Source organism: Panthera onca, chromosome B4 (genome assembly GCF_046562875.1).
Source record: "Panthera onca isolate mPanOnc1 chromosome B4, mPanOnc1 haplotype 2, whole genome shotgun sequence".
Classification (NCBI taxonomy): Eukaryota; Metazoa; Chordata; class Mammalia; order Carnivora; family Felidae; genus Panthera; species Panthera onca.
This window is the reverse complement of record NC_138345.1, coordinates 71,966,207-71,975,916: the sequence shown is the minus strand read 5'-3', so window position 1 is coordinate 71,975,916 and position 9,710 is coordinate 71,966,207.

Sequence of the window (9,710 nt, the reverse complement as noted above, 5' to 3'; positions counted from 1 at the left end):
CCATCCCTTTCTGGTATGATGTATTGCCCTGTTCATCAGTAAATTAAAAATCAGACGCAAGTTGATTCTTAATGCTTAGCCAAATGAAAATGTTTTGAACAGCTATTCTCATATAGTTTCTCATTTGCATAATTTATAGCAAGAGAATCTTCGATGAGTTATCCACCCTCCATGAATTCTCAGTTTGGTAGATTAGAACCTCATGCCAACATGAGCAGACAAACCTATATGTTTCATTTTAGGGAGAGCAAATTTACTCCCTAGTTTTTCCAGTATATTTTTATTGAGCACCTAATGTATGTCATGGATTGAAGATTCAAAGGTGAATAAGACTGACTCTCTGTTTTTATAATTGGGGAAGTGGATATTTAAACAAATGATCACACACAAAAAATGACAGGCACTAAGAATGGGATGAGCCCAAAGTTCTATGGGACAACTTTTTTGAGAGAGAGAGAGTGTGCATGCTCAAGCAAGTGGGGGAGGGGTAAAGGAAGAAAGAGAAGCTTAAGCAGGCTCCACTCCCATTGCAGAGCCTGATGTATGAGAACATGACCTGGGCCAAAATCAAAAGTAGGATGCTTAACCAATTGAGTCACCCAAGCACCCCTCTATGGGACAATTTTTGATAGGCACATAACCTACTGTATGATAGTCACTTGACCTCTTTGCTCATCAAGAAAGGTTCTGGGGAAGAAGACAGCTAAGCTGAGCATTGAAGGACACACAAAGGTTAGCCAGAATAAGGGAACAGAGGGAAGATGAGGATTCTAGGGGCCAAAATATGCAAAAGTCAGGAGAAAAAGCAGAGCAGGGTATATTCTGGCGACTGCAAGTAATTGATATCACTGGACCTAAGGAAGGGACAGATCATGATGATCCTCCAATGCCATTCCAAGAAGCTTGGATTTTATACTGATGGTTTTAAGGCAATATTGAAGGGTTTTAAATTGACATAAAATGATTGAGTGTATAGAGAAAGTATGGGCATGTGGTGAGTCTGGAGGAAAAGATCCAGGGCCACAACTCACATCACCAACATGGTGTACCTTTGTAAAGCTGTGTGCTGTGGACAGAAAGGCTGCTAGGAAATAACTGATGGGGTGGAAGAACTTGGAACCCATCTATGCTCTCTGTCCTTTTAAGGATGGTAAAACACGTCATGTTTATTTTTACAGAATTACACACTCATGGGGCACCTGGGTGGCTCAGTCGGTTAAGCGTCTGACTTTGGTTCAGGTCATGACCTCGCAGTCTGTGGTTTCAAGTCCCATATCAGATGCCCCATGTGCTGACAGCTCAGAGCCTGGAGCCTGCTTCAGATTCCTTGTCTCCCTTTCTCTCTGGCCCTCCCCTGCTCGTGCTCTGTCTGTCTCTCTCTCTCAAAAATAAACATAAAAAAAAAAAAAAAAGAATTACACACTCACAATGGGATAGTCTAAATAACGTCATTTGATAGAAGCAAGTGACGTTACGCACACTGAAACACTGGTACTGACACCTGAGTACCCAAAAAGTGGATGAAGCAAGTTAGGGAAATTATCAGTTACATAAGTTCACCAACAACTGCTATTTTACACTTTCATGTTTATCTTGTGAATTCTACCTGGAGCATCTGCAAATAAATATGTTGATAGATTAGACCTGAAGAATTATTCCCTTATTAATTCTTAGTTTTAGAATTGAGAAGACTGTATCCTGTTCATTTTGGCACACCTGGTACCTAAAACAGGGACTGCTACACAGTAAATGCTTAGTAGGTGGTTGAAAGTCAAGAATTAAAAACACATACTAAAATAGATTTTCTAGGACCTTTGAGGTTTTCACAAAAATGCTAACAAATTTCTTTAACACAAAATGAATATTAATTTGAAGTCAAATAAATAAATACCACATTCACTTGGGATAAATGTACCTTCAGATGTGTTTAATACAATTTGCAAAAAGGCAGTGGGAATTGTGTGGGTGAAACTGAATGAGGAATCTGGTCTTTTGTAATTTTGAGCTATTTAAAATGAGAAGGGTTGAGTAGTTTAAAAAATGGATGGGAGGAGCTGGGTCTTAATGGCAACCCACAGTTTTCTTCTCATGGTTGTGACTATAGAAAGAACATTTTCTAATTTCCTATAATGCTCACAAAGATGTTTCTAGATCAAGGACTGTGAGACCCTTTGAATGTAAGAGTTGAAAAAGCCTTATATGGCTGTATACACCTACCCCTCAATTGTGTCCAAATTTGAATATACAAGTTTATAATATAAATTAATATAAATAAAATAAATTAATAATTATAAGTTAATAATTATAACCTAGAATAAAGATATTATTATAAATTAATTAACATAAGTAAAATAACCTAATAACTATAACTTATAATTCTATGTACCTTATAGTTTTAAGAAGAATCATATTACATACTTTTTAAATGTTAGCATTCCACTTTTTCTGGTCATTTAAATAATGTTCTTGTGGCATTTATTTTTGCAATAAAAGCCTAAGTTTGCAGCAAGTGGAGTGCAAATTACACATCTATACTCATAAAAGCACAGTCATGAAATTATGCCAACCACATTCTTTCCTAAATGCTGCTTGTATTTTCTTTGGCTTCTTGTCTTTGTATTTTAGTCATATAGACAACAAAGAATAGTTTCATGGAGACTCCTTACTAGGTTGGATAAAAATTGATTACTATCAATGATCCGTACCACCCCCTGCACCAGAACATTTGCCTTTGAGTCTATTATTCCTCAGTGCCTTTTATTGTCATTGTTGCAGTTACAGAATGTGATTTTCAGTTTTAAATTTAAAGTTTCGTGCAATGGGGGCGCTTGGGTGGCACAGTCGGTTAAGCGTCCAACTTCAGCTCAGGTTGTGATCTCATGGTTCCTGGGTTTGAGCCCCACATCAGGCTCTGTGCTGACAGCTTTGGGTTCTGTGTCTCCCTCTCTCTGCCCCTCCCCCGTTCATACTCGTCTCTCTCTGTCTCTCAAAAATGAATAAACTTTAAAAAAAATTTAAAGTTTCATGCAACGAAGGAGCTCTTTTCCATTTTTTCCCTGTTGCTATACTATGCTTTAGTTTCTTTAACGACAGTTCTAAGGAGAGAATATGGGGCGTTGGGATTTAAGTGGAGATCCTGGGACTCCTGGGGGTGGTGACACTGCCACCCTTGCTTTCTGTGGCCGGTACAGGAACTGAAGCAATCACTACCCAACTGAGCACTTAGGGGACCTTTGAGGACAGAATGATTTGAATCGATTAGATGAACAAACATGAAACTGTCATGTATGACCAGTAAAGCAAGCTCATTTTAAGAGAACCAAATAAATTAAGTTCACAAAAACAAATCGATTTAGGGATGGTATATTTACATTACAAAAAACTGCAAAAATCTTTGAATGGTGAGCTTTCCGATGGAATATAAATTTTCATACTGGCATTTAAAATTTTTTACTTACGCAGACCCAAGTAAAGCACTCCAATTGTCACATGATAATAGAATGTTTTGCATTTAGTAGGTTTTTGCAGTTCTCAAAGCCCATGGCTGTGCTTCAGCTCATTTGCATCTTCCACCTGGTACATGCAATGCCCTCAGCAGAGCGAGCACAGCCTGGTAGAGAACCTGTGACCTCTAATCCAGCACCACTTCCACCAAACTCCATTCCTACACAGGCGTTTTGTTTGTTTGTTTGCGTTTTTAGTGGAGGTATATGTCTATTGCAAATAACATACACCTGCCTGTATTAATATACTGCTGGAGTTTGGTGCACAGTAGTGAGACGCACCTTTTATACTCTTAAATAATGGACTTTTGTATTGCATTTTAAAATAACCTCCCTTCTATTTGAAAATGTTTTAGGCAAACCTATTATACCCACATATGGAGAATTTAGGATTGATGCCAATCTTTTTACTAAGTTATGAATATATTTTTTTAATGTTTACTTATTTTTGAGAGAGAGTACGAGCAGGGGAGGGGCAGAGAGAGAGAGAGAGAGAGAGAGAGAGAGACAGAATCTAAAGCAGGCTCCAGGCTCTAAGCTGTCAGCACAGAGCCCGACACCGGGCTTGAAACACACAAACCATGAGATCATGACCTGAGCCAAAGTCAGACGCTTAACCGACTGAGCCACTCAGGCACCCCAAGTTAATGAGTATTTTTTTAAAGTTCTTATTTTAATTCTAGTTAGTAAACATACAGTGTAGCATTAGTTTCAGGTGTACAATACAGTGACTCAACAATTCCACACATCACCCAGTGCTCATCATGACAAGCACACTCCTTAATCTCCATCACCTATTTGACCCATCCCCCACTCCCCGCCTCCTCTCTGGTAAGCATCAGTTTGTTCTCTATAGTTGAGAGTCTGTTTTTTGGTTTCTGTCTGTCTGTCTGTCTCTCTCTCTCTCTCCAAGTTAACAAATATATCACTAATACTTCATCCTACATTCTGGAGTAGTAAGTTGACATTATTTCTCCCTATAATGAAAATTATTTGCTCCTCAATTTATGCTGTACCCATTGATTTCTTCTGAGAAAATATTACAAGCATGACTTTGATCCACTAATTTAAAGAAACAGACATCACACACAAGCAGAATGAGTAGAAAATTTATGCTTGGCATCACCACTGTGATTTCCTATGAGGGGCAGAATCTAATTTTATTCTGCCGAGAACAAAAAGGGAGTTGGAGACATGCAAAATTACGGAGCATTCAGGTGATGTGTAGCCCATATCAGTCTGTTACACTGAGTGGTTTTTTAAAACTCGATTTAACCAGCACTTTGCACATAGCTGGTGCTCAATAGTACTGACTGGTCAGTTAACTGACTTTGACAAGTTTTGATTTGCCTGGTTCAGTCCTCGCCTGTTTTCCTATTTGCTGCCTGATGGGTCCATCTGTTAACAACCAGTTTCCAGCTTCAGGCTAAGCTCTTCCCTGGAAGATGACCTTCTTGTTGTTTTATTTTCTGAAATGTTTTGAAAAGGGCTTTATTTCTGAGCAGCAGAGATGGCAAACTGTGGCCAGAGTTCCTATTAAGAAATGTGGTTGCTCTGAGAATAGGCGAGCTAGCTATCAGTCCTGTCAGTGTAGGAGGGAGAGCAGACCAAGGCCAGCCATCCATTTCTTCCAGAGGATTTGCTTCATTTGTCTCCTGCTGGCTGGGCAGGACCGATTAGCCCAGTGGACAGACAGTGCGAAGTAACTGTGGTGGCCTCTTGTCTCTCACTCGGCCCCACCTCCCTTCTATGCTATCTGCTGGCTAGTCTGTCCGCCTTTGCAGATTTCTTCTAGCCTCCAGCATCCTTTTTAACCCTGGCCGCTCTGAGGTGGCGTCCCACCTTCTAAAGCCATGCCCCTTTCCATGTCCCACCACCCAAGAGCAAACCTTTATCAGTAGAGACTTTGCTAGCTGGTTATTAAAAGAGTAGCAATTAAACCAATTCACACCAATATATGCAGTAATCTGTAGAAGAATATTTACATTCAGGGGCACCTGGGTGGTTCAGTCAGTTGAACGTCCGACTCTTGATTTCGGCTCTGGTCATGATCCCAGGGTCGTGGAATTGAGCCCTGCAGTGGGCTGTGTCCTGAGCATGGGGCCTGTTTGAGGTTCTCTCTCTCCTTCTGCCCCTCTCCCCTGCTCACACACTTTCTCTCTAATACAAACAAACAAACAAACAAGAATATTTACATTTTAGAAGAATACATTCTTAAACCAAAAAAGTCAAGTTATAATGACGGATTTTGTGTCAGTAAAGATGTGTTTGAACCAGGAATCTTCCAGGTACTTAGTAAATGGAAGTTTATTCTTATTCTTATTCTATATAGATCTTTTGAAAAACGAGAAACAATTTATTGAGATAAAAGCTAACAATCTGCTTATAAACTGGTGCCATGCTTGGTCAAGTCCTGCTAGCCTCGACAGCTTTGTAAATAGTTAAGCTGCTATGTAGTTTAGTCAGGAGAACTTCAGTAATTCAATTTATTACTTTCCTTCTCTGATATCAATGAAGGAGGTGATTAATGTTATGGAATTTGTGCCAGAAAGACATTAAAGGCAGTTGCTGTCTCTTGCCAGCTGCATGGCCTTGGGCAAGGCACACGACCTTTCTAAGCCACAGCTTTCCTATTGAGCTCATATGGTTGATGTGTGTGATTCCTGTATAGGGAAAATCATTAATATTCCCAAATACATATTTTGAAAGCAATTTCGATCAGAGTCTCACTGTTGTTATTGTTGTTGGTTTTAACCCATCAAAATCATTCTGAAGTTCACATGGAAGAAAAAGTGCATGAATATTGTCAAGAAAGTTTTGAAAGAAAACAAACAATGAAGGGAACTTACCATACCAGAGAGTAAACTTTCCTACATGGCTACTACAACCGAAATAATATGGATATTAGCTCAGGAATGAACAAACTGATCAATGAAACAGAACAGAGAGCACAGGAACGGATTCAAGGTTTCTTTAAAATAAAACTTAGTATAGAGTGATGCTTATATTTCAATTTAGTGGGAAAAAGAACAATTACCTTATATATAGCATTAAAGTAATGAAACATTCACCTGAAAGAAAAACAAAGAGATCTGTAACTTGAATAAATACAAAGAGAATATTAGTATATAATGGAGACTATGAATCTTGGGGGTAGGGTAAGGGCATTCATGGGCAAGGCAGAAAAATTCACAGATCATTAAGGAAATAGATTGACTTGAGTATATACATAAAATTTCTGAATGTCAAAAGGCACTATTAAAAAGTTGAGAGACAAATGATAGAGTGGGAAAGAATATTTGCAACAAATATTAGAAGATGCTAATTTCCCTTTTATTTTAGACGACTCTTGCAAATGAATAAAAGAAATATAACAGAAAAATGGGTATATAAGATGATTAGTAATTATCGGATGAAGGAAACAAATAGTAAACATTTAAAAAGATGCTGTATCGCAGTGGTGGTCAGGGATATGTACACTAAAGAAATAAAGAGATATGTTTCATGTATTGGAGAGACAGGAATTTAAAAAAAATGGACCAAATCTACTTTGGCCAAAGTGTGGATAAAACTGATACCTCTTAGACACTACTGGTGAATGCGTGAATTGCTAAAACGTTTTTGAAAGTCACCTGGGGGGCGCCTGGGTGGCTCAGTCGGTTAGGCATCCGACTTCAGCTCAGGTCACGATCTCGTGGTCTGTGGGTTCGAGCCCCGTGTCGGGCTCTGGGCTAATGGCTCAGAGCCTGGAGCCTGCTTCCGATTCTGTGTCTCCCTCTCTCTCTGCCCCTCTCCCGCTCATGCTCTGTCTCTCTCTGTCTCAAAAATAAATAAACGTTAAAAAAAATTTTTTTAAATGAAAGTCACCTGGTAATATTAACTTTATTTATTTACAATTTTTTTAATGTTTTATTTTATTTTTTGAGAGACAGAGCATGAATGCAGGAGGGACAGAGAGAGAGAGGGAGACACAGAAATCCGAAGCAGGCTCCAGGCTCTAAGCTGTAGCACAGAGCCTGGTGCAGTGCTTGAACTCATGAACGCGAGATAATGACCTGAGCCAAAGTCAGATGCTCAACCAACAGAGCCACCCAGGTGCCCCGTAATATTGAATTTAAATGTGCAGATCTTTGACCTAGAAATGTCACTTCTAGGAATCTAACTTACCTAAATAGAAGCACTAGTTTTAAGGAAAAAGCTGAGTGAAACTGCATATTTCTGCATTTAAGAAATGAACACCCCCAAACGCTGAAGTGCCCTGAACATCTACCAGTAAGACAAATATTGAATAGGTTATTATTTTATGTATACTCTAGAATATTTTCAAACATTTACATAGGTCTACACTCATTGATTTAGACAAATATCCATGATATATTGTGAAGTGAAAATAACAAGGGCTAAATAATAGTTGTAATACATTTGAATTTTTATAAAGAGGCTGTATAGGTGGGTGTGTGTCTAACTATAGGACTATGTAATATCTGGGGTGTTGGGGGTCACAGAAAGACTTATGGAAGGATACATTCCAAAATGTTGGAAGCAGAAGAATGGAACTAAATTGGGGGAGGAGAACATTAATTTTCCATATGTCGTTATTGCTTGAATTACTACACAAAGCCTTCATTACCTTTATGAGTTGAATTATATCCCCCTCAGATTCATATTTAAAGTCCTACCTGCTCCCCAGTACCCCAGAATGTGCCTTATTTGAAATTAGTACAGATGTAATCAGTTAAACTAAAATGAGATCATACTGTAGTAGGTGTTCTGATGACTGGTACCCTTACGAAAAGGGGAAATTCAGAGAATCAGACAGGCATCGAGGGAAGCCGATGTGAAGACACAGGGAAAAGATGGCCATCTACAGTCAAGGAGAGAGACCTGGAGCACCGACCGCCTCCCCTCACAGCCCTCAGAAGGAGCCAACTTTGGCTGTCAACATCTTGCTTTTAGACTTCCAGCCTCCAGAACTGCAAGACAACAAATTTCTGTTGTTTAAGCCACCAGATTTGTGGTTCTTTGTGATGGCAGCCCTAGCAAATGGATACAATTATTGTTGAAATTAAAAACCAATAAAGTATTTTTGAAAAAGGTGAAGAATAAAAAGAACTGCATTTTGTATGTTTATGCATTCGAGAAACATTTACTAAGTACCTATAATGTGCTAGGTATTCTAATTATTTTTCTTAATATTCCAGAAATACCAGAGGGTAAGAATTAGTGTCCACATTTTACAGAAGTTCTGGAACTTTTCCAATGTCACACAATGAATAAATTTCGGGGTAGAAGTCAGAGCTATGCTGTAGCTGCTTTTCTGTGCCAAATCCCACCACTGAGTGCTTGATCTCCTCTTTGTCCATTTCCAATCTTTAGTGAGCATTCAGGAAAAAGTTAGTTCGCCCATCCCCATTTCTATAATGTCAACGTGAGGCCCAGAATAATGATGTCAGAATGACATTGCCCATAAAGTATGATACCAAAGTGGAATGATTTTATGGAATCTCCTTTTATTGTATTGTATTGAAGGGAAAGACAGTGAACAATGGTTATAGCTTTCTCTTGGTTGTTTTCAACATTTCATGTTCATTTTTATCTTGCCAGTTGTCTAACCTAGAGAGCTAAAAAAAATAGGAAGATGGAGGAAAGAAATATTTCAGGAGTCATATGACTAAATCATAGATAGGTGGTTTGGCTCAACAATTTATTTCAGAGTTTTATCAAGGAGAAGTCAAATTGAAAATACCCATGACCTTGTGATACAGATGTTATATTTTCCAAATCTTTTAGTGTAGGGCAGAAGGTTTGTTGCTGTATTTGGAAAGAGCACCCTGATGACCTCTTCTATTAATTCTAGTGATGGCAACGATATATGCAGGATGCTTCTTATTTTATGCTACCATTTATGGATAAATTCTTATTGATCCAGCTCAATGATTACTTTCTATCAGCCTCTCTCAGGTCAATTTGTTGCACCTTCTAAAAGTAGTAATACACTTTTACATACAGAATATATAATGTATTCCTAACAACATGTATTCTCTTGCATTATTTATGCGTGAGAACCTTTTGCTAAATTGTAAATTTGTCAGAGTGTGAGACCGCTCAATCTCTACGTTCATTAGGATCTCAAAACCAGGCATACAATAAGTGATCAAGAGAGCAGAGAGGATTAGAGGTGTAGGGTGGGTTAGCAGTGGGATGGCC